At 44.5% G+C, this 26270-nt stretch overlaps 1 long non-coding RNA gene across 3 annotated transcripts in view; it reads right to left on the bottom strand.

The window, feature by feature from the left end:
* LOC102414397 overlaps nt 1-26270 on the bottom strand; it is a 52775-nt gene that overhangs the window by 4514 nt on the left and 21991 nt on the right. Inside the window, exons 2-7 of one of the 3 annotated variants that reach the window (XR_006551064.2) lie at nt 25889-26073; nt 23854-23941; nt 13021-13192; nt 10752-11663; nt 7920-8022; nt 1881-2030 (exon numbers count right to left, since the gene is read on the bottom strand). This is a non-coding gene — a long non-coding RNA (uncharacterized LOC102414397). Of the gene's footprint in view, nt 1-1365; nt 2031-7919; nt 8023-10751; nt 11664-13020; nt 13193-23853; nt 23942-25888; nt 26074-26270 lie in introns of those variants that run through there. The other 2 variants (XR_006551065.2, XR_006551063.2) reach the window with 2 other exon arrangements.

Genomic DNA, 26270 nt, shown 5'->3' with positions numbered 1-26270 from the left:
TGCCAAGATCTGGCTCATTTGAAAAGACCCTGATGTTGGGAAAGATTGAGGGCAGGAGAAGAAGGGGACGACAGAGGATGAGATGGTTGGATGGCATCACCGACTCAATGGACATGGGTTTGGGTGGACTCCGGGAGCTGGTGATGGACAGGGAGGCCTGGCGTGCTGCTGTTCACGGGGTTGCAAAGAGTTGGACATGACCGAGCAACTAAAAAGCATTTTATTACCTGCTTAAAGGTCTTAAGGTAGTATTTGTGATTTCTTCAAGAATAGTCAACAACTCCAGAAGTCCTATCATAGTGCTGGCAAAGGCCTAACACACAGTAGGCACTCAATATTTGTGGAGTGAATGAATAACTGGAATTGAAAGAAAGTAAAGACAAAGTTGTTTTAGTCTAACTCCACCTTGCCTGGGGCCTTTTTCAGCTTTTTTTCTTCCCAAAACAAGGCAGTTCCTGGCCCTATCTCATCCTTTCCCACCTTCTCCCACCCGTTCCCTTGGCTGCTGACTTCAAAGCTTTTTTAGCTTTCCATACTTCAGTAAATGTTGTTGCATTGAATTGTGACACAGATGCCCCAGGATTAATCAGATAAATCTAGCCAATCAGTTAGCTAAGAGTTTTTACTCCTCCCTAGCTTGAAATTTTAATCCCTTTTGTCTCCAGAAGCCCTTGAAAGGAGAGCTGGAAAAAATCACTAGGGCTTTTGCTATCCCTATAGTTATTTCCCTTCCGCCATGCCACTGTGACTCTCTAAATTCTGCAACTCCCCCCACCATACAAGCAGAAGGATATATTTTTGAGCTGGGCCAATGAACTTTTATGCAGAGTACATCATGCAAAATGCTGGGCTGGATGAAGCACAAGCTGGAATCAAGATTGCCGGGAGAAATATCAATAACCTCAGATATGCAGATGATACCACCCTTATGGCAGAAAGTGAAGAAGAACTAAAGAACCTCTTTATGAAAGTGAAAGAGGAGAGTAAAAAAGATGACTTAAAACTCAACATTCAAAAAACTAAGATCATGGCATCTGGTCCCTTCACTTCATGGCAAATAGATGGGGAAACAATGGAAACAGTGACAGACTTTATTTTCTTGGGCTCCAAAATCACTGCAGATGGTGACTCAGACATGAAATTAAAAGACGCTTGCTCCTTGGAAAAAAAGCTATGGCCAACCTAGACAGCATATTAAAAGGCAGAGACATTACTTTGCAATAAAGGTCCATCTAGTCAAGTCTATGGTTTTTTCAATAGTTATGTATGGATGTGACAGTTGGACTATAAAGAAAGCTGAGCACTGAAGAATCAATGTTTTTGAATTGTGGTGTTGGAGAAGACTCTTGAGAGTCCCTTGGGCTGCAAGGAGATCAAACCAGTCAATCCTAAAGGAAACCAGTCCTGAATATTCATTGGAAGGACTGAGGCTGAAGCTGAAGCTCCAATACTTCGGCCATCTGATGCGAAGAACTGACTCAGTGGGAAAGATCTAATGCTGTGGAAAGATAGAAGTCAGGAGGAAAGGGGGACGACAGAGGATGACATGGTTGGATGGCATCACCAACTCGATGGCCATGAGCCTGAGCAAACTGGTAGATGGTGAAAGACAGGAAAGCCTGGTGTGCTACAGTCCGTGAGGTTGCAAAGAGGTGGACACAACTGAGTGACTGAACTGAACTGAATGAATGAGGAGACTTCTCTGCCAGCCCCTTGGCTTACATGGTAGGAAAGAGTGTCCCGGGACTGGCTGAGACCAGGTTTCAGTGACCTTCCGCCTTGTTACCTTTATTTATTGCTTCATCAAGGTGATCCTGGGAGAATTGCTTGTATCACCTCCTAGGCCTAAGGGAAGACCTCTGGCTGCTGAAGCCACTCACCCCATCTAGCCACCATCCTGGGTTACCCTCTGGCCCCCCAATCCCAGTTTGCCTTCCTTGGCTTGCTGCTGGGGCCTGCATGGCTCAGGAGATTTCTTCTGTTGATGGTGGTGGTGTTGGTGTTGAGCTTTGTTTTGGCTTTCTCCTAATCTGAAACAGATGGAACGAGGAAACGAAAAACATTTGACTTATCTTTGGTAAACTTCAAAGACAGATTAGAAGCAAATAAACAACCATCAGTAAACAAGAATTTAATGCACACTGAGGAGTGTTTTGGTGATCCAAATTAGTCCTGGCCAATAGAAATATAATGTGAGTCATGAATGCTATGAAAAAAATTTTAGTAGCCACCTTAAAAAGATTTTAAAAAAATAGCTATGTTAATGTTTATAAGATGTTATTTCTATAAACATGTTATTTAACCTAGTATAGGTGGCACTAGTGGTAAAGAACCTGCCTGCCAATACAGGAGATGTAAGAGACGCAGGTTCAGTCCCTGGGTCAGAAAGATCCCCTGGAGGAGGGCACAGCAATCCACTCCAGTATTCTTGCCTGAAGAATCCCATGGACAGAGAAGCCTCACAGGCTACAGTCCAGGGTCACACAGAGTCGGACACGACTTACATGACTTAGCAGCAGCCATGGTGACTCAGTGAGTAAAAAAAACCCGCCTGCAATGCACATAGAGAATTAATTAGAAATTAGCGAGAGTGGACTTCCCAGGCTCTCCAGTGGTTAAGACTCTGCGCTTCCAATGCAGGGGGCACAGATTCAGTCTCTGGTCAGGGAACTAAGATCCCACATGCTACCCGGTACGGCCAAAAATTTAAAAAATTTTCTTTAAAAGTTGAGAAATTAGCAAGAGAGGTTCACAAAAACTAGTTGGAGGAGGTAATCTGGTTGACTCAGTGAGAGACAGCAGAGGCTCAGTTAGGGTGATGGCCGTGAGGGTTAACAGAGAGAAGTGACTTCAGGACAAACTTTGAAGGTGGGACTGCCTGAGCTGCTAATAGACTGGTTATGAGCGGTGAGAAGGAAAGAAAAATCAAGAATGTCTCCTTTGACTGTCTGGAGCACATGACTTCCTTCCCCTTCACATCCCTAGCTCCGCCCTCTGTAACCCACATCCCCAGAATTTCCTAACTATAAGACTTCAGCCAGAAAACCAGCTTTCCTGGGTGTTGAACAGGAACTTGTCTCCAGAGTTTCAAGCCAGCACATGCATCCTGCTTCTCTGTAGAACTGTGCTCATCACTCCCGAAATCTTCCAGGAATTCCCAAGTTCCCATGTCAGGACTGCCTTCTTGAGTGGACTGTGTCTATGCACTGGGATCAGTGAGGTGCTGAGAAGGCAGCCCCATTCAGGTCACTTAGTACTGAACAGGTGAACCAGCCTAAACTGGCATGTGAATTTAGCCTACCAACTGGAGAAAAGGTAGAGATTTCTTCTAGGGGTGAATGTCAACCAACAATGCATTCACAATAGGGAGTCAGAAAGGCAAGCCTATGGGCACTGCTGTGCGGAAAAGCTGTAATAACAAAAGGTGCTGGTCTAGCTTCAGGCATAAGTAAAATCCTAAGGAAAGAATTTCCTAACAGCACTTCCTTATTTACTCCAGGCAAAGTTGAGCCTTAGTGCACTTGATACGGAATTCACAGAAGCACAGAAGCGTTGAAATCGTGTTGTGGCTTGAAAACTAAGGGAGGGTGTTGCTGTGTATGTGTGGGGTCAAGGGGATGAGGGATGTTTACAGAAAGCTGAGAAAATAGGCAGAACATGCACAAAGAGGGTGAACTGGATGACGGCAAATGCCTTAGCCCTACCCTTGTTCCCTGCCACCTGGGACAAGACTAGCAGGAGGCATGCTAAGCAGCAGCTACACCAAAACCAAACTCGTAGCATTTGTGCTGCCCAGAAATAAGTACCCCCAACAGATGGCATTTCCCGGGAGAAATGAATTGGAGGCATAATGGATAATGACCTGACCTTAAATCCTGGAATTGGCTGAGTCACAATAGCAATGAAAAAGAGAGTCCTGTTCAGTTTATCTTTCAGCCTCCCCCTCCACCACCCCATAGTCCACACACACACAAACCTTTCAGGCTCTCCCCGCCTCCCCACCCCATCCCACCACACACACGCACACGCACACACACACGCACACACACACACACACACACGTACACACAGACATACACAGACACATACACACCCACACCCCAGTCCAAGAACCAGTCCTTCATGGATTTAAGAGATGGGAGGACACAATACATGATTATTTCAGTCTGCTCCATGACACCTTCTTAGCAATGGGCATAAATCCTAGGCCTGGTTCTCCAGAAATAACCAGTAGCTCCTTGGGCAGGAAGCCTGACTTTCTCTCTAGTTCAGGTCTATTTTCTTTTCTGACACTCTCTCATGCTTTCACTAGAGGATTAAGGAGAGTGATTTCCAAGGCTAGTAATACCATGACTTGAAGCCCATCCCCAGAGAGACTGTCACTTCCCCACCAGATCCAAGATATGAATGGATGGCAGGGAGACATGGAGTGGAGGATGGAAATGGGAAGAAAGCTAAAGGAAGAGAGAAGCCATCAATGGAGTTCGAACCAATTCTCACCCTTTTTGGACAACCAGCAGGATTTCGCATCCTGACCTGGTAACTTGAATTGTACATCGTCATTAATCTTTTCTTATTCACCCTCCAAGTGATGGATATCCATGACCTTCCCCAACCTCTTTTTAAATTTTCATTTACTTGTGTTTTCAAACTGTAACAACCACGCACTTCAGTTTCATTGACAGAGTCTGTTTTTCTTTAAACCAGAACTGGCCTTTCAGTTGGTGGTGTGACGCTGTCCCTAGATTAGTAAGGACTAAACATTCTAATCAATGGAGCCGCACAGCATTCCGATAATAATTGTGTGCGCATGCATGTGTAATCTCAGCAAGGCCTTTGGATCTAATCTAGTGCCTGGAGAGCAGAAACCCAGAAATCAGGTGTCCTAGAGTCAGACTGCAGCTTTGCCATTGAGTTATGTCACTTTCAACAGGTCGTTCCTTCTTGCTACTGCCACCCCCCAAAGTTGAATTTAGGGAAACACCAAATCAAAAATAGCAACAATTCTGAGTTTGTCGTGGATTGGAAATGGAGGCGGGGCAGGGGGTGGGGGTGGGGTGGGAATCGACACACTTGCATTTTTTTTTTTTCTTTTTGGCTGCACTGCACAGCATGAGGAATTTCCCCAACCAGGATAGCACCCGTGCCACCTGCAGCGGAAACCCAAAGTCTTAACCGCTGGTCCACCACGGAAGTCCAGCTCACTTGCGTTATTAAACCGTGGAGGTGCACATATGCAAAACCCACTCAGCAGCTGCACAAAAAGCTGATCTGAGATAAAAATTCTGAACAATATCCTTATTATGAGAATCCACAAATTTTAAACATTCACCCATGCTTCTTGGTGGTTTGTCTTTCTGGGGCTTTCAGATCATTTGGTGTTGCACAAGCAGCAGTTGTAATCAGCAGGGAGATTCTGCAAGGGGAAAGTGCATTGCTGATCCTGGCCAAACAGACTTGCCTTTCATTTCTAGAGATCTGGAATTATGCTGCCTGCCTGGGGGGCAGAGAGGAATGAAGGGTTAATCTAATCAGCCTGACTGCACAAGACAACCCTGTTTACATGGAACAGGGTCAGGAGACTTAGGGACTTTACTGCTACTGCTGCTGCTGCTAAGTCGCTTCAGTCATGTCCGACTCTGTGCAACCCCATAGACGGCAGCCCACCAGGCTCCCCCGTCCCTGGGGTTCTCCAGGCAAGAACACTGGAGTGGGTTGCCATTTCCTTCTCCAATGCATGAAGTGAAAAGTAAAAGTGAATTCGCTCAGTCATGTCTGACTCTTAGCGACCCCAGGGACTGTAGCCTACCAGGCCCTCCATCCATGGGATTCTCCAGGCAAGAGTACTGGAGTAGGGTGCCATTGCCTTCTCCGAGGGACTTTGCTACATCCTTTCAAATTGCAACTGAGAAGTTAAACTGAGTCTGTTTCCACTGGGGTTTGGCTTTCTTAGCAGAGGAAAACTGCATATTTGAGTCCAGAGAGGAAGGCAAAGTCTAGCTGGACCGGTAGTTCTGAACCTATCTGATGGTATTTCATGTTATTATTTGCTTATTATTTATCATTTGCCCCTCTTACTAGAATGCAGGTGCCGTGAGGTGGGGTTCACGTCTATTGCACTTCTACTATATTCTCTGGGCCTAGTAGGGTATCTCACACACAGTAGGCACTTGAAAAACATTTGCTGAATGAGTGATAAATGAATGCATTACTTGGCTTTTTTTAAGGTCCTGGACTCCTTTTTTAAAGTTGGATGAAAGTTACAATAACTCTCCATTTAAAAAATTGTATATATATGGGGGGGGGGGGATGCTTCCCAGGTGGCTCTAATGGTAAAGAACCCACCTGCCAGTGGGAGACATAAGAGACTAGGGTTTGATCCTTGAGTCGGTAAGATCCTCTGGAGGAGGGCATGGCAATCCACTCCAGTATCTTGATTGGAGAATCTCATGGACAGAGGAGCTTGGTGGGCTACAGTTCCTGCGGTCGCAAAGAGTCGGACGTGAATGGAGTGACTTGGCATGGCATATATATATATATCTATCTACCAGTGCAGAATTCTAGCCTCCAAATGATCACATAAACAAAAGCTCTTTTGTCACTACATTCTCCAGAGGAGCAGTTCTGAAGAGGACCAGGATTGGGACTGGGGTCTCCTGACTCCTGGAGTACAATGTCTGAACTTGGTCCTCAGATGGCCCAAGGATTCTGGGTCACCTCTAGACATACACTCAATAAAAACAGACCCTCGGTGATGGGGAACAAAATAATCCTGAATTTTTGACTCTGAAAACTGGAGTTGAAACCCAGCTCTTGCCCCTTACTAGCTGTAGTATCATATCCAGGCAGACAGATCTCTCTGGGCCTTCATTTTCTCATGTGAATTAAGTGGTGCAGCCTAGGCCCAACATTCCATAATATGGGATTGTGCAAAGTCACTAAGTCATGTCTGACTCTCTGCCACCCCATGGACTGTAGTCCACCGGGCTACTCTGTCCATGGGATTTCCCAGGCAAGAATACTGGAGAGGGTTGCCATTTCCTTCCCCAGAGAATCTTCTTGACCCAGGGATCGAACCTGTGTCTCCCTCATTGGCAGGCGGGTTCTTCACCACTAAGCTACCAGGGAAGCCCATTCCATAATAGTAACTTGTGAGTCAGACCAGTGAAGCAGCTAGCAGACTTGCTTTGTAGTTCAAGCCATCTGTCTCATGGCAGGGCTCCCTCACTCTGAGAAGACAGAACAATTTATGCTGAAGCAGGAGAGGTTTTAAGTAAGACATTGGGAAGAACTCTGAACTATAGAGACTGTGGGACACTGAGTAGGGCACCTGGGTGGAATCTCCCTCTGAAGGCGCCTGGGAATAATGGCCGACACTCAGCTCTCCAATGATCTACTCCCAGTAATGCATGGAAAGGAGTCATCAGGTCAGATTGTCTCCAAAATCCACTCAATCTCTTGATTCTAAGAAGAACCCTAGGCTTACTTTTGCTACAAATAAGATCTTAAGTACAAAATTCCTGGTAATCTGTTCTAATTCTTTGGAACAGGATATTGGTTGTCTTGAGATGTATTTCTTCTTGTTGGTTCTTAAAGAAGCCTGGTAGAAGGCATCATGGGTTGAGGCCCTACCTGGCGGTCCTTTCCACTTCCTGTCTTATTTAACCCTGGAATAACCCTGCAAGGCATGTTTTTATAGATAAGAAAACTGAGACTCAGAGGAAGAAAGCAACTCTCTGTCACATAGCTAGGAAACAGGTCTGTGTGGCTTGGAAATACTTTCTCCAACACTGGGCTACCAGTGGGGAGGAGCTAAGTGCTGCTGGAGCAACAGCAGTGTTTCCAGGCCTGTAGGTAGTGCCGTGTGCAAAGCACAGTCCCCTCGTTCTGCTCACAGAGGGCCAACGTGCACTCCGTACCTGGAGTCTTCTCTGTTTGATCTTCCCCTGAGTTACTATCTCCAAGTCTCTTCCATAAAACAATGGACTTTTAGACCCCAGCACATAGTTGGAATGCAAAACTCTGAAAAGAAGAAGAGGAGGAGACAATGAATTTGTAAAAAGATGCTCAACCTCATTAGAAATCAGGGAAATGGAAATCACAGTGAGAGGGCACTTTACACCCACTACAAAGGCAAAAGTTAAAAAGTTTGACAATATCCCATGTGCAGTGAGGTTACTAAACCCAGGGAACTAGTGTACCAGTGTGGAAGAGTAATTGTTATACCACCATGTTGGAAAACAATTGGCCATATCTTAAAATACTGAACAGGCCTTATAACCATTGACTCAGTGATTGTTAAGTAGAATGGTTACATATATTCTTCTGTAACCATTTACTAATAAAAACATTTAAAAATTAATAAATTAGTCTATGATATACATAGACAGGGCTTTCCTGGTGGTTCAGTGGTAAAGAATCTACCTCCCAACGTAGGAGACACAGATTTGATCCCTGGGTTGGGAAGATCCCCTGGAGGAGGGCATGGCAACCCACTCCAGTATTCTTGCCTGGAGAATCCCATGAACAGAGGAGCCTGGTGGGCTGCAGTCCATGGGGTCACAAAAGAGTCGGACCCTACTTAGCAATTAAACAACAACAAAAACATAGATACCAAGAGACTATAGGACTGAAGGGCTTTATAGAAGCCTTGGATGAAAAGGTTCCCAGTAGAAGGGGGTCAGCCATGGAAGAGAGCTGCATGAAGTGGCCCGCAGAGAGACTAAACTCACCAACTTTCTCGTTCATTATGAACATGGAGGCCAGATAAGACACAGGATGCCCAGTAAATTTGAATTTCAAATAAACAAAGAATAGTCTTTTAGTGTGAAGTCTGTTCCATTGTAATATTTGGGACACACTTATACTAAAAATATGTAAACTAAAAAATTCTCTATCAGAAATTCAAATGTATCATTCTATGTTTTTATTTGCTAAATCTGGCAACCCTAATAATGAACTTCTTATTACTTGTAAGGGAAGTGTCTTTTGACCCATCAATCAAAACCAATTTTTCAGCATATAAAGAGAATCATTTCATAGCAGTGAGACTTCCTTGCCAATGGGGAGTCGAATAGGACTGTTAAGAGTTTGAAGGGTAAAATCAGGCAAACTTGGTTCTGGGCTCTAGCTCGGCCACTTGCTAGATCTAGAGTAAGTTATTCACTCTGTCTATGGTTTGACCTCTTGATCTGTATAACAAAGTACCTGCCTTATTAGGGCTGGTGTGAGTGCTGAATGGGGTAGGATACATTGCATATCCTCAGCATGGTGCCAGATACAACATTATGTGCCCTCAATAATATGAGTCCCTCTTATCCATGCACTATGTTCCTTTAAATACTAGAACAGATCGATAGCATCGTGGTGGCCAAGACATCATTCTCATTTCTGAGATATTTAGGACAAAATCAGAGACAGGAGTTTCCCCACTCTTGCCCGCCTTCCACCAGCTGACTCATTGTCTGAGAACTATAAGGCAGAAGAAGGGACTAGATGACCTCCGGAGTCCTCCCAGCCCTAGCATTTGGTGGCCTGTATGTCCTTAGCAATCTTAGCTTCCTTTCCTGATGGCCCCTTCTTTGTGGCTGTAACTGAGGAGCATGTCAAGTCGTGTTGTATCCAGTGTGAGTCAGTTCCATCATAGGAATTCATTTTGCGGCTGTAAACCTCATACTAATACCCCTACTCTTTGAAATGCACTTTTCCCATGCTTTTTAGTTCTTGCTCATACATCACATTATTACTTCAGATTCAGAGAAAACAACATTCATGATTAGATTAGGTCTTGGCCAAGATTTTTAGAGACCCTCACCACCACCCTCTGTCACCTGCAAAACTGTCTCTTCCCCTTTCCTTGCTCTTATCATCCCTGCCTCTTCATCACTTAATCTCTATATTCTGCCTTAAAAATCATTTTTATGACCGTAGTCACAGGTATAATTAACAATTTCTGTCATTGCATATTAACTTTAGGAATGTGGTTAACAAATAACTGATACTTGATACTACTGCCAACCATAAAAAAGTTCACATAACAGAATATCCATCTGTCACAAAAATAAGGGATAAAGTATCTAGAACAAACACTGCCATGTTCTGTACCATAGCACTGAATGACATGAAACTGAACAGGAAGAATCCCCCTTGAAGGAGGATTCAGCTAGGTAGGGTTTGTTTTAGCTAGAGAGCTCAAATTACATGGTGATCATCCTTTGTAGGAGACTACTTTTCACAGCATGGCTGAGAGGCCCAGCATTTAAGCTCAGCCATCACCTCATTAAAGATGGGGTTACACAGGGGTTTCAGATGATGTAAGAGTTCTGGTGGGTTTCCCTGAGCCTGGGTATTCCACACCTTGCTCTGTGTCCCTCTTACTCCATCATAGAAGCCTTAAACATTGTGATTTTGGCAAACTTACTTTGGCTGAGTGCTTAGAAATGCATCAAGCATGTTTTCAATATCCTTAGTTTTTAGGATAAGGAGCCTTTCTTTGCAGGCTGGTTATCTCAGCCTTGGCTTCCCTGGTGGCTCAGTGGTAAAGAACCTACCTGCCAGTGCAGGAGACGTGAATTTGATCCCTGGGTTGGGAAGATCCCCTGGAGAAGGAAATGGCAACCCACTCCAGTATTCTTGCCTGGGAAATCCCATGGACAGAAGAGCCTGTTGGGCTACAGACTGTGGGGTCATGAAAGTCAGACACGATTGAGCAACTAAACAACAGCAACAACAACAACACATCTCTTCCTTACCTCAACCACCCTGTCCGCCCAAGCTGACCAAGTCTCAGCACAATCCAGAGGATGCGCTAGCTCAGAGGTTCAAACATGTCACATCACCCCTGCTTCAGAGAGAGCTGCAGCAAAACTCATGACATTGCCTAACAAGCTCTGTCCAGCCTGCTTCCAGCCTGGAGCAGAGAAAGCAGCAGTGCTGTGATGAAGAGTCCTGTGCAAGAGATCAACCTTTGGGTCTATCTTCTTTGAGAAGATGAGTCAGGACAATCCCTGAGGTCCCTCCTTATTTTGACATTCTAGGCTTCCACTCTGTCATGGAAGGAGAAGCTCTCCCCTTACTCCCAGGTGCAGATTCTTCTCTCTTTTTAATTATTTATTTGTTTGGCTGTGTCAGATCTTAGTTGCAGCACTCGAGATACTCACTGCTGCACACAGACTCTCTAGTTGTGGCATGCAGTCTCCATGGTTGCAGCGTGCAGGTTCCGGTGCTCCGTGGCATAAGGGATCTTAGATCTCCAGCCAAGGATCGAACCCACATCCCCTGCATTGCCAGGTGGATCCAGATGCAGTTTTTGCTGGCTTTCTATTGTTACCTCTCCCAAATGAGCAATATTTTGTTATCCTTTCCTCTTTTCACTGAAAGGAAGGAAGGAAGGGAGGGAGGAGACAAAAGGAGAGAGGGGGAGGAAAGAGAAAAGCTTTTGTAAACAAAATTTTAAAAATCACAAAACAGACACTGAGAAGTATTTAAGATTTCAGAAGTATTTGATTCTGACAATCCTTCCAAACGCAGCGTCTTTCTTCTTCCCACCATCAGTCAGAAGTGGAAAGCAGATTTTGCCGAGGGGTTTGAGGAAGGGCTTTCTCCTTGTTTCCATCACCGCAGTTGAATAAACTGTCCCCAAACTGAAGCAGTGTTAATCATTACTGGAAAATGAAGACAAAATCACTTAGCCATGGGATCTAGGCAACCAGGGGTGCAACAGTCAAATCCACTTAGTTCAAAAGGATTTCCAGAGGAAAATTCCACTTGGTGTTCCCTAGGCCAGCGCTTTCCTGGCTGCCTATCACCTATTCCCAGAGCTTCCTCCTCCTCCACCCATCCTAACTGCCTCATTAAAGAGCAGCAGTCCCCCTCCGCCCCCATAAAAAGAGCAGCCCCTGTGTCCCACCCAGGCAGCAATTACCTCAGGCCAGCTTCACATCTGGAGGGGAAGAGAACCTAAACAGTCATTTCAGATACTTCCTCTTCTGCCTATCTGGGGATTGAGGCTGGAGGCAGCCTAGAGTGTTTCTGTGTGTGTCTGTGTGTTTATTAGCTTGTTCTTGCATGCCTACATGAAGTTTCCATCACAAACAAAACAAAATTCCTCCCTTTGAAGAAAGAAGGTTTTCAAAAGCAGTGCTTCTCTAAATATGTGCCACAGCTCTTGTGTTATAAGCACAAATGTTCTTTGGTCCTATTTCTAAACACTGAGCTTAACAATCTTAAATTAATGGGGAGGTGGGGTGGGAGGAAGGCTCAGGAGGAAGGGGATATATGTATGTACATAGCTGATTCATTTTGTTGTACAGCAGAAACTAATACAATATTGTAAAGCAATTATGTGTGACTTGCTTAGTCGTGTCTGGCTCTTTGAGACCCCATGGACTGTAGCCCGCCAGGCTCGCCTCTGTCCATGGGATTCTCCAGGCAAGAATACTGGAGTGTGTAGCCATTCCTTTCTCCTGAAAGCAATTACACTCCAATTAAAAAAAAAATCTAAACTTGATTTCTTGGCCGCAAGACTTCTCAGACACGTTCCTGTGGATCTCTGAGAAGAGGATATGACTTTCAGCATCCTGTTTCATTTGACTATGAAATGCTTTTGTCACGGTGTGACTTGATCAAACAAATATTCTTCAGAATACACTTTGGGAAAAGCTGACTTTGGAGGAAAATGAGAATTCCCCTCCCCACCCCCCCCCCAACTCCCCCCCACCCCCACTTCCCGCACCCCCCCTGCCCCCCCTCCCGCTTTAACCTCTGGTTTAGATCTTTGGGGATTTTCAACATTGAAGCTAGAATTGATTTAGAACACAAATCGATACTGCAAGTCACAGGTATGATGGATGTTTAGTTTGGGAGACTACGAACTGTTATCTAGCTGTGCTTGTTCTGGCAGCTAAGGAAAGAGATCTGTTTATCCACCGTGGCTTCCTCGTTGGAAAAGCAGACTTTTATCTCTGAAACTCAGGCTCTCTGAGTAGAAAGAGAGCTGACCATTGTCTTGGAGCCCCTTACCTTTTCCGTGGTACCTTTGAGGTCAACTTGTCTTGACTTCTCCTCTCCCTTGGCTTCTCCTCCCCCTTCCAGGCTCCTCCTGTGACTGGTCAAGAGATGCATTTTAATAGGGTCCAGATGGGGGTGTGTAGTCTCAAACTATGGTCCAGCAGCATCAGCAGCACGTGGAAACCTGTGCAAGAATGGAGTATCTCTTTACATATTAACTTCCCCTCTGTTCTTTCCTCACCTTCCCATGAAAGTTAAGTTACCACTGCTCTGTACTAAGTCCCTTTTTATTATACGGAATCAAAGTCTTGGATAATGGTGACAGGCAATGCATTTACTTTCAGTAGCCTTTCAAAAGACATGGGCTTCACATTTATAACAGTAAGAAAAGAAACACTCAATACCATACATATTGTCTGATGAACACATAATATGTAATAACCGATGTTGCTGATGGGTTGAGATTTCAGGGTTCATTCTCTTCTGCATCTATCTGGATGCGGACCAAGCCCCTGCCCACATACCTTAACTAAGTACACTAACTTGAATATAGATTAAGGAGTTCTCACCAGGAAATAAAAGTAGAATTGAGATTCTGACCATAAGTGATGGTCAGAACTCTAAATGCATATCCAATGGTCAGGGCTGGACTCCTCTCAAGCATAGCACATCTTAAAGGACAGCTCAGGCTTCCCAAGTGGCACTAGTGGTAAAGGACCTACCTGCCAACGCAGGAGACGCAAGGGACATGGGCTCCCTCCCTGAGTTGGGAAGATCCCTTGGAGGAGGACATGGCACCCCACTCCAGTATTCTTTTTTTTTTTTTAATTTTATTTTATTTTTAAACTTTACATAACTGTATTAGTTTTGCCAAATATCAAAATGAATCCGCCACAGGTATACATGTGTTCCCCATCCTGAACCCTCCTCCCTCCTCCCTCCCCATTCCATCCCTCTGGGTCGTCCCAGTGCACCAGCCCCAAGCATCCAGTATCGTGCATCGAACCTGGACTGGCAACTCGTTTCATACATGATATTTTACACGTTTCAATGCCATTCTCCCAAATCTTCCCACCCTCTCCCTCTCTCACAGAGTCCATAAGACTGTTCTATACATCAGTGTCTCTTTTGCTGTCTCGTACACAGGGTTATTGTTACCATCTTTCTAAATTCCATATATATGCGTTAGTATACTGTATTGGTGTTTTTCCTTCTGGCTTACCTCACTCTGTATAATAGGCTCCAGTTTCATCCACCTCATTAGAACTGATTCAAATGTATTCTTTTTAATGGCTGAATAATACTCCATTGTGTATATGTACCACAGCTTTCTTATCCATTCATCTGCTGATGGACATCTAGGTTGCTTCCATGTCCTGGCTATTATAAACAGTGCTGCGATGAACATTGGGGTACACGTGTCTCTTTCCCTTCTGGTTTCCTCAGTGTGTATGCCCAGCAGTGGGATTGCTGGATCATAAGGCAGTTCTATTTCCAGTTTTTTAAGGAATCTCCACACTGTTCTCCATAGTGGCTGTACTAGTTTGCATTCCCACCAACAGTGTAAGAGGGTTCCCTTTTCTCCACACCCTCTCCAGCATATATTACTTGTAGACTTTTGGATCGCAGCCATTCTGACTGGTGTGAAATGGTACCTCATAGTGGTTTTGATTTGCATTTCTCTGATAATGAGTGATGTTGAGCATCTTTTCATGTGTTTGTTAGCCATCTGTATGTCTTCTTTGGAGAAATGTCTATTTAGTTCTTTGGCCCATTTTTTGATTGGGTCATTTATTTTTCTGGACTTGAGCTGTAGGAGTTGCTTGTATATTCTGGAGATTAGTTGTTTGTCAGTTGCTTCATTTGCTATTATCTTCTCCCATTCTGAAGGCTGTCTTTTCACCTTGCTAATAGTTTCCTTTGATGTGCAGAAGCTTTTAAGGTTAATTAGGTCCCATTTGTTTATTTTTGCTTTTATTTCCAATATTCTGGGAGGTGGGTCATACAGGATCTTGCTGTGATGTATGTCAGAGAGTGTTTTGCCTATGTTCTCCTCTAGGAGTTTTATAGTTTCTGGTCTTACGTTTAGATCTTTAATCCATTTTGAGTTTATTTTTGTGTATGGTGTTAGAAAGTGTTCTAGTTTCATTCTTTTACAAGTGGTTGACCAGATTTCCCAGCACCACTTGTTAAAGAGATTGTCTTTAATCCATTGTATATTCTTGCCTCCTTTGTCAAAGATAAGGTGTCCATAGGTGTGTGGATTTATCTCTGGGCTTTCTATTTTGTTCCATTGATCTATATTTCTGTCTTTGTGCCAGTACCATACTCTCTTGATAACTGTGGCTTTGTAGTAGAGCCTGAAGTCAGGTAGGTTGATTCCTCCAGTTCCATTCTTCTTTCTCAAGATTGCTTTGGCTATTCGAGGTTTTTTGTATTTCCATACAAATTGTGAAATTATTTGTTCTAGCTCTGTGAAGAATGCTGTTGGTAGCTTGATAGGGATTGCATTGAATCTATAGATTGCTTTGGGTAATATACTCATTTTCACTATATTGATTCTTCCAATCCATGAACATGGTATATTTCTCCATCTGTTAGTGTCCTCTTTGATTTCTTTCACCAGTGTTTTATAGTTTTCTATATATAGGTCTTTAGTTTCTTTAGGTAGATATATTCCTAAGTATTTTATTCTTTCCGTTGCAATGGTGAATGGAATTGTTTCCTTAATTTCTCTTTCTGTTTTCTCATTATTAGTGTATAGGAATGCAAGGGATTTCTGGGTGTTGATTTTATATCCTGCAACTTTACTATAGTCATTGATTAGTTCTAGTAATTTTCTGGTGGAGTCTTTAGGGTTTTCTATGTAGAGGATCATGTCATCTGCAAACAGTGAGAGCTTTACTTCTTCTTTTCCAATTTGGATTTCTTTTATTTCTTTTTCTGTTCTGATTGCTGTGGCCAAAGCTTCCAAAACTATGTTGAATAGTAATGGTGAAAGTGGGCACCCTTGTCTTGTTCCTGACTTTAGAGGAAATGCTTTCAATTTTTCACCATTGAGGATAATGTTTGCTGTGGGTTTGTCATATATAGCTTTTATTATGTTGAGGTATGTTCCTTCTATTCCTGCTTTCTGGAGAGTTTTGATCATAAATGGATGTTGAATTTTGTCAAAGGCTTTCTCTGCATCTATTGAGATAATCATATGGTTTTTATTTTTCAATTTGTTAATGTGTATTACATTGATTGATTTGCAGATATTGAAGAATCCTTGCATCCCTGGGATAAAGCCCACTTGGTCATGGTGTATGATCTTTTTAATGTGTTATTGGATTCTGATTGCTAGAATTTTGTTAAGGATTTTTGCATCTATGTTCATCAGTGATATTGGCCTGTAGTTTTTTTGTGTGGGATCTTTGTCAGGTTTTGGTATTAGGGTGATGGTGGCCTCATAGAATGAGTTTGGAAGTTTACCATCCTCTGCAATTTTCTGGAAGAGTTTGAGCAGGATAGGTGTTAGCTCTTCTCTATATTTTTGGTAGAATTCAGCTGTGAAGCCGTCTGGACCTGGGCTTTTGTTTGCTGAAAGATTTTTGATTACAGTTTCAATTTCCGTGCTTTGCCGGGGTCCAGCCCCAGCTGATCCAGGGTATTCGAAGGAGAGACAGCATAGGAGAGGGTCAGGAAACAACTGCTTAATTAAACTTTAATTAAGGATATAAAGAGTAATAGAATAAGGATAGCTCAGTGAGGAAATTCAGTGGAGAAAAGAGGCTGAAATAAGGATAGCTCAGTGAGGAAATTCAGTGGAGAAAAGAGGCTGAGTAGCTTGGTTTACACGGGAGACCAATAAAACTTCAAGACAAGAAGTTTGCACCACTTACGTAGGCCGCAGGCGTCCTTCCGTTCTCCCGAAGGAGAGGAGACACTGAGGCCTCCCCGGTCGGATCTTAGAAGCCCAGGCATAATTAGCAAGCGTGGTGGGTTCCGCACTCCAGATGGAGACTCAGCCAGAATTTGGGAGAGAGAGTGACATGGGGAGACCAAGTTTCAGTGTACAAGGCCCGCACTTTATTTTCCAAAGTAGTTTTTATACCTTAAGTTATGCATAGAGGATAATGGGGGAAGGGGTGGAGTCATGCAAGGACAGCAGTTCCTGGTCCTAATCGAAGCCAGGCTTTCAAACTTATCATACGCAAAAGTTCAGGTGATTGACATCATCTTCTGGCCCGGAGGCCTGTTAACATTTTAAGAAACTTATTTTTCTCTAAAGGTGATTATTCCAAAGTCAGGCACCAGCCTCCAAAAAAGCATTGGACAAAGCTGCATTTTACATTTCTATACACCCATTATATCAATCAATACACTGCCAAGGACACAGTAGGTAAGGAGTATGGAGACTTAGCAGCAAACATTGGCCCAACAAGTGAAAAACCCTTCACCAATACAATTTCTAATCAATCTTTTAACTACTCAAAGGAATCTGTGTTTAGGCAGTTTAGAACATCTCCTGCCTCTCACAGTTGGGAGGCTCTGAACAATCACATGTGGCCGGAAAAACCCATTCAGGCAGGCTAGAGGATTTCCAAAGGAGTTTGTAGGTTGAAACACTGTCACACCCAGGAATTATTAACTGGAGCTGTAAGCTAACTCTTTTTTTCAGAGAGAGGTAGTGGGGGACAGCCCCCTGTAAAGTCAGAGGTGTAGGTGAAAGCACAAAGCAGAAAGTAGACAGACTCTGGTTTTGGGGGTAGATGCTCGAGAATTTCCAGGGGGACTCCTGAGGCTCGATCCCGCCTTTGCGTATGCCGAGCCTCCTTCCTCATGACCTTTGTCATGGGCAGAGTTCCTCACGCTGGCTCCCGGCAGTGATAGAATTCCAGTTGAGCTATTCCAGATCCTGAAAGATGATGCTGTGGAAAGTGCTGCACTCAATATGCAATATGCACTCAATATGCAATATGCCGGCTCCCGGCAGTGCTTGTGATGGGTCTGTTAAGATTTTCTATTTCTTCCTGGTCCAGTTTTGGAAAGTTGTGCTTTTCTAAGAATTTGTCCATTTCTTCCTCGTTGTCCATTTTATTGGCATATAATTGTTGATAGTAGTCTCTTATGATCCTTTGTATTTCTGTGTTGTCTGTTGTGATCTCTCCATTTTCATTTCTAATTTTATTGATTTGATTTTTCTCCCTTTGTTTCTTGATGAGTCTGGCTAATGGTTTGTCAATTTTATTTATCCTTTCAAAGAACCAGCTTTTGGTTTTGTTGATTTTTGCTATGGTCTCTTTTGTTTCTTTTGCATTTATTTCTGCTCTAATTTTTAAGATTTCTTTCCTTCTACTAACCCTGGGGTTCTTCATTTCTTCCTTTTCTAGTTGCTTTAGGTGTAGAGTTAGGTTATTTATTTGACTTTTTTCTTGTTTCTTGAGGTGTGCCTGGATTGCTATGAACTTTCCCCTTAGGACTGCTTTTACCGTGTCCCACAGGTTTTGGGTTGTTGTGTTTTCATTTTCATTCGTTTCTATGCAAATTTTGATTTCTTTTTTGATTTCTTCTGTGATTTGTTGGTTATTCAGCAGCGTGTTGTTCAGCCTCCATATGTTGGATTTTTTAATAGTTTTTCTCCTGTAATTGAGATCTAATCTTACTGCATTGTGGTCAGAAAAGATGCTTGGAATGATTTCTATTTTTTTGAATTTACCAAGGCTAGCTTTATGGCCCAGGATGTGATCTATCCTGGAGAAGGTTCCATGTGCGCTTGAGAAGAAGGTAAAATTCATTGTTTTGGGATGAAATGTCCTATAGATATCAATTAGGTCTAACTGGTCTATTGTATTGTTTAAAGTTTGTGTTTCCTTGTTAATTTTCTGTTTAGTTGATCTATCCATAGGTGTGAGTGGGGTATTAAAGTCTCCCACTATTATTGTGTTATTGTTAATTTCTTCTTTCATATTTGTTAGCATTTGTCTTACATACTGCGGTGCTCCCATGTTGGGTGCATATATATTTATAATTGTTATATCTTCTTCTTGGATTGATCCTTTGATCATTATGTAGTGACCATCTTTGTCTCTTTTCACAGTCTTTGTTTTAAAGTCTATTTTATCTGATATGAGTATTGCTACTCCTGCTTTCTTTTGGTCCCTATTTGCATGGAAAATCTTTTTCCAGCCCTTCACTTTCAGTCTGTATGTGTCCCCTGTTTTGAGGTGGGTCTCTTGTAGACAACATATGTAGGGGTCTTGTTTTTGTATCCATTCAGCCAGTCTTTGTCTTTTGGTTGGGGCATTCAACCCATTTACGTTTAAGGTAATTACTGATAAATATGACCCCGCTGCCATTTACTTTATTGTTTTGGGTTCGAATTTATACACCATTTTTGTGTTTCCTGTCTAGAGAATATCTTTTAGTATTTGTTGGAGAGCTGGTTTGGTGGTGCAGAATTCTCTCAGCTTTTGCTTGTCTGAAAAGCTTTTGATTTCTCCTTCATACTTGAATGAGATCCTTGCTGGGTACAATAATCTGGGCTGTAGGTTATTTTCTTTCATCATTTTAAGTATGTCTTGCCATTCCCTCCTGGCTTGAAGAGTTTCTATTGAAAGATCAGCTGTTATCCTTATGGGTATTCCCTTGTGTGTTATTTGTTGTTTTTCCCTTGCTGCTTTTAATATTTGTTCTTTGTGTTTGATCTTTGTTAATTTGATTAATATGTGTCTTGGGGTGTTTCGCCTTGGGTTTATCCTGTTTGGGACTCTCTGGGTTTCTTGGACTTGGGTGATTATTTCCTTCCCCATTTTAGGGAAGTTTTCAACTATTATCTCCTCAAGTATTTTCTCATGGTCTTTCTTTTTGTCTTCTTCTTCTGGGACCCCTATGATTCGAATGTTGTAGCGTTTAATATTGTCCTGGAGGTCTCTGAGATTGTCCTCATTTCTTTTAATTCGTTTTTCTTTTGTCCTCTCTGATTCATTTATTTCTACCATTCTATCTTCTAATTCACTAATCCTATCTTCTGCCTCTGTTATTCTACTATTTGTTGCCTCCAGAGTGTTTTTAATTTCACTTATTGCATTATTCATTATATATTGACTCTTTTTTATTTCTTCTAAGTCCTTGTTAAACCTTTCTTGCATCTTCTCAATCCTTGCCTCCAGGCTATTTATCTGTGATTCCATTTTAATTTCAAGATTTTGGATCAATTTCACTATCATTATTCGGAAATTCTTTATCAGGTAGATTCCCTATCTCTTCCTCTTTTGTTTGGTTTGGTGGGCTTTTATCCTGTTCCTTTACCTGCTGGGTATTCCTCTGTCTCTTCATCTTGTTTAAATTGCTGAGTTTGGGGTGTCCTTTCTGTATTCTGGCAGTTTGTGGAGTTCTCTTTTTTGTGGCATTTCCTCACTATGTGTGGGTTTGTACTGGTGGCTTGTCAAGGTTTCCTGGTTAGGGAAGCTTGTGTCGATGTTCTGGTGGATGGAGCTGTATTTCTTCTCTCTGGAGTGTAATGAAATGTCCAGTAATGAGTTATGAGATGTCTATGGTTTTGGGGTGACTTTGGGCAGCCTGTATCTTGAAGCTCAGGGCTGTGTTCCTTTGTTGCTGGAGAATTTGCTTGGTATGTCTTTCCCTGGAACTTGTTGGCCCTTGTGTGGTGGTTGGTTTCAGTGTCGGTATGGAGGCGTTTGATGAGCTCCTGTCAATTAATGTTCCTTGGAGTCAGGAGTTCCCTGGAGTCAGGGTTTGGACTTAAGCCTCCTACTTCCAGTTATCGGTCTTATTTTTACAGTAGTTTCAAAACTTCTTCTATACAGCACCATTGATAAAACATCTATGTTAAAGATGAAAAGTTTCTCTACTGTGAGGGTCACTCAGAGAGGTTCACAGCGTTACATGGAGAAGAGAAGAGGGAGGAGGGAGTTAGAGGTGACCCAAATGCCACTCCAGTATTCTTGCCTGGAGAATCCCACGGATGGAGCAGCCTGGCTGGCTACAGACCTCAGGGTCGCAAAGGTCGCAACTGGGCACGCACACAAAGGACAGCTCCCAGTAACAGTCCTGAGCGAAGAGAAGTCCAGCCTGATTGTGAGGCGACCCATGCCCTCCAGATTCCAGGGCAGTGGGTGACTGCAGCTGCCACACACAGCTGAGAGCAGAGGGGAGGCCACCGCCCTTGCCCGTCGAACTGAGTGTTCGGTGAAATGCAAATGCGAACTCCTTTTACTTATTTATTAACATTTTGGAGTTAGGAAACCTGACTCCAGGTTTCTCCTTTAGTGAGTATAAATAGAAGAAGAAACTGTTTTTCTCCTCACTTAAAAAGTGATTTCTAGATTCAGTTCAGTTCAGTTCAGTCGCTCAGTTGTGTCTGACTCTTTGCAACCCCATGAATCACAGCACACCAGGCCTCCCTGTCCCTCACCAACTCCCAGAGTTCACTCAGACTCACGTCCATCGAGTCAGTGATGCCATCCAGCCATCTCATCCTCTGTCGTCCCCTTCTCCTCCTGCCCCCAATCCCTCCCAGCATCAGAGTCTTTTCCAATGAGTCAACTCTTCGCATGAGGTGGCCAAAGTACTGGAGTTTCAGCTTCGGCATCATTCCTTCCAAAGAAATCCCAGGGCTGATCTCCTTCAGAATGGACTGGTTGGATCTCCTTGCAGTCCAAGGGACTCTCAAGAGTCTTCACCAACACCACAGTTCAAAAGCATCAATTCTTCGATTGCACAGTGACAAAAGAGATAAAGAGACATTTGGGCAGAGAAAAGAATTGAGTAACTCCCTAGAAGTGGGAGTGCTGAGTGATGAAACAGGCAGGCACATTTGCAACTTTGCTTGAGGTTGTCCAATTCTTTCTCCTAAGTGCTTGACCACTTGCAGCCAACTAGACTTTTTATTCTACCACATCCTGGCCAACACTCACTATTGTCAGACTGTATATTTGCCCACCTGGTGGGTCTAAAATGGTTTTCCAATATGAGTTTAATTTGTTTTCTCTTTGCTTATAATGAAGTTTGTTATTTAGTAACTTTTCCTGATGGGTTAACTGCTCTGGGCCTGATATTTAAGGGGAAGAAAGGGAAATCAATTATTCCACCCTTCTCATTACAATAGAAATTGCATGACTCACTTTGCTACACCCAGCTGATGTGTTTGCCTGTCACTGGGTATCAAAAAATACCTTGATGTCCTGAGTTTATTTTTTAATCACACAACGTTGACCCTGTTTGAATCCATTTAAATCAGATATTTGAGGAATTAGGGAATTTTGTCAGACACGGTAGGTCTATTTCACTGGGCTTTCAGATATTCTGTCTTTCCCAAGGGAGAGAGAAGTGGGTGGTGTCATTAATTCATTTAGCATTTTATGGATCAGGTCCTGGGAATAATTAAGAATAAGCCCCTACTTTTCTAGAACTTGCATTCTGGCAGCACAAATGTAATTAACAGCCCACCCCCAGCTGCCCTTTCCATCTCTCCAAGTCTCAAGTCTTCATCCGTACAGTTAGCATTACTGAGCACACGCCCTGGGCCCCACACTCTGGGAAGCTTCGGGCCACCTTGGAGGAGGCATTTTTTCTCATGGTGCCGCCAGGAACCCTGCCTGGCAGCCTGGCTTCAGGGCTCCCTGAGGAACCATCAGTCCTTTAAGGGAGGTGTGACCTAAATCATGACTTTAAACAGCCAGGTTTCCCCAGCTGCGGTTTACGTGCAGTCTGAATCACTCTTCAATGCCTGTTAAAAACAAAAACTCCTGCACCCCTAACTCAAAGAGCTACTGATTCAGCAAGTTCAAGGAGCTGTGCTTCCACAAGCTCTCAGAGATTTCTGATGCCCGTTGAAGTTTGAAAACTACCGTCTTCCTAAAGTCACACAGCTAGAGAATGTTAGCACCAAAGGAAGGAACACAAAATAGCAGAGTGGGCCGCAGGCTTAACAGGCAGGGACTCCGGCATTGTGGCTCTCTGTCCAGCATCCCTAACTCTGAGGGGACGTGAAGCAGCAGCCCTCCTATGTCCCTTGAGCTGAGGCTGCTCACTCGGTCAACTGGAGCACTTTGCTGCTGGAGTTTGCTAAGGTAGGTACACTGCATGACCGCTCCACAGGCCCCTGGATATTTGTCCAGGAAGACACGTGAAAACATTCCGGCCCCTGAGTGGCCCCTCTTTACTGAGGTAAACTGCCTCAGTTCACAATCCAGGCATGCCTGGAGCCCCACTGGCTCCCCAGAGGGATCTAGCCAGACAGCAAAATAACAAACAAATGGATAGCAGCCAACATGGACCCACACATGGACAGGCTGGGAGAGGGGGCCTTCCCAAGGCCTGAGTGCCTGTTCAGAGGAGGGGAGAGTCCCTATCTCTCAACAGGTGCTCCATAAATGCCAGCTGCATGTTGCAAGCATGGTGACAAAGATCCAAAACACTGGGAGGAAATGGGTCTGCCTAGAAAGGCTGGATCATCACGTCCTCAGAGACAGCAGAACTCATCCACCCTTCTTCCCACCACACCCTGGGACTTCATTGTCCTTACGCCGCCTTCCAGACACTGGCCAGTGAAGCCAGCTCCAGGCTGTGATCAAGGAATGTGCGGCAAAGCCACACAGGCTGAAGACAATTTAACTCCTATTAAACTTGATGACTGCATTGCACTATATAGTTCGTAGAGCATTTTTACTTTTATTAGCTCAGAGATCTGCCTGGAACGCTCTTCCCAGGTTGCAGGGCTGGCTTCTCAGTTTGCAGGTGGAGGCTTTGAAATAAATATCACGTCCTCCCAGGGGCTGTTTCCTCATCCTCAGCATCTCCCTCAGAGCAGTTGTCACAGTCAGTAATTGTCTTATTTACCTATTTCTTCTGTCGCCTCCTCGCTCTGGAATGCAGGCTCCAGGAGGGCAGCAATCGAAGCTGTCTGGTTAAGCACCATATTGCAACCCTGGAGGAGCCAGCACACAGCTTTTATTAATGACCGAGTAACAGTTCTAAGGCAGGTGTTGCTCAGATGCATGCCTGGGGCACAAAGGGAAAAAGCAAGCTGCTTAACTGTGAGCACCTGATTAGTGACGAGACCTGTACTAGAATCTGAGGTCTCTGGCTCCTAGTCCAGCAATCAGCAGGATGCCAGCACCTGTCCCTGTCCTGGAACGGAAAGGAAACTCAATAACATGCTTGCAGAAGAGGGAAATGAGGGACAGCCAGACCCAAGAACAGAGCTGTTGCAGGAAGGGGGACCCCTTCCAGGGCCTGAAACTGGGCTCTTGTCTAACACTCGGAAATGAATTGTCTGAGGAGACACATGTGCTGACAAAGCAAGAGATTTTATTGGGAAGGGGTGCCTGGATGGAGAACAGGAGGTTAAGGGAACCCAGGAGAACTTTCTGCCACATGGCTTGCAGTCTCGGGTTTTATGGTGATGGGATTAGTTTCCGATTGCCTTTAGCCAATCATTCTGACTCAGAGTCCTTTCTGGTGGTGCACATCTTGGTTCAGCCAAGATGGATGCCAGAGAGAAGGGTTCTGGGAGGTGGTCGGACATGTGGTGTCTCCTTTTGACCTTTCCCAAACTCTTCTGGTTGGTGGTGGCTTATTAGTTCTGTGTTCCTTACCAGGACCTCCTGTCGTAAAACAACTCATGTAAATGGTTTCTATGGTGCCAGGGTGGGCGGTTTCAGTCAGTCTTCCCCTAACAGAACCAGCCGAAGTCTGTCCTCTCTATGACCAGTGTTCTCAGTAGCCTTCCTTTGAGAGAGTGAGAGTGAGTCTGGGTCCCAGCAAGCCATACCAAGGGTGTATCCTCCCGCACCAATTTGCTGCCTGCCTGAGAGCTTTGGTAGAACCCAGACATGGGGGCTCACTCAGGTCCGTGGGACTGGTGGCTCGGCTGCTGGGCTGCTGTAACAAAATACCACAGACACTCTGTGGGTGAAACAGAAATTAATCGCAGTTCTGGAGGCTAGAAGTCCAAGATCAGGGTGCCAGCCTGGTGGGGTTCGGGTTAGGACCCTCTTCCTGGTTCTCAGATGGCCACCTGCTTACTGCATCCTTACACAGCAGAGAGAAGGGGACTTTCAACCTTTGATACCTCATCTAAACCAACCACCTCTCAGGACTTCCCTGGAATCCACCTTCCCATGCAGGGAATATGGGTTCCATCCCTGCTCGGGAGCAAAGATTCCACTTCTGCAGGCAGATTCTTTGCCAACTGAGCTACCAGGGAATTTCAAGATCTCACAAACCGTGGAGCGACTAAGCCCACGCGCCACAAGTAGAGAAGCCCGCATGTTGCAGCTACTTGAGTGTGTGTGCTCCAGAGCCGGTGTTCCACAAGACAAGCATGCGTGCCTCAACTAGGCCAGCCCCTGTGCCCCACAATTAGAGAAAGCCTGCCTGCCCGACCGAAGAGTCCACACACCACAAGGAAGACCCAGGGCAGCAGGTAAATAAGTAAGCAAACCAATCACCTCTCAAAGGCACACCTCCTAACACCATCCCACTAGGGGTGGCGGAGGTTAGGGTTTCACCATACGAATTTTGGAGGGACACAAACATTCAGCTCTTAGCTGGGACCCAAAAAGTGGCAGCCTCCGGGCAGAGGAGAACCAAATGTAAAGCTCCCGTGACCCTCTGCCAAAGGTGGGAGAGGAAGAAACAGGAAGTGGGCAGGGAGATGGAGAATTCCACCCGCATGGGTCCGTGTGCTAAGCCCTCAGGTGGTTCCCACGGATTTCACGGGCTCAGCAGACACACTGGGGAAGGCTGCTGAGCTGGACCCCATCAGCAGTTCTGTGTTCCATGACAGCTTGCTAGCGTGCTGCCCCAGGCTGGGAAAGTGTGAGGCACCACCCCGTGCTGAGTCACCCAGCTCAGGGACCAGGAAACTTACATAAGAGACGGATTGTGTGTGTTTGCACATCAGGCTCAAGCTCCAGGCAGGAAAGAAAGAAAGGCAAGGCGGAGGGCAGCGGGAGGGCTGGGAGGTGGTACTCCTGGGGACCCCGAGTCTATCCGTGCCAGGAAGTCGCTGAGGAACCGGGAAACCGTGAGAAGGCGTACACCACGGCCGGATTCCTGGGGATTACAGACCCAGATTAAAGAGAACAACAAGAACAAGGGCCTCCAGCTTTCAGTCAGTCCAGCTCGATTCCCTTGCAGCCTGTTCTCCAGGGCTGGGGAATGTTAAGCCAGTCCAAAAAGAACACAGGTGGCAAAAAATGAACTTCATAAAAATGTGAACTCCTGAACCATCTTGTCTGCAGGATATTGTT

Source organism: Bubalus bubalis, chromosome 5 (genome assembly GCF_019923935.1).
Source record: "Bubalus bubalis isolate 160015118507 breed Murrah chromosome 5, NDDB_SH_1, whole genome shotgun sequence".
Classification (NCBI taxonomy): domain Eukaryota; kingdom Metazoa; phylum Chordata; class Mammalia; order Artiodactyla; family Bovidae; genus Bubalus; species Bubalus bubalis.
Note: the sequence above shows the minus strand (reverse complement) of the source record. Positions and strands in the feature narration are given on the sequence as shown.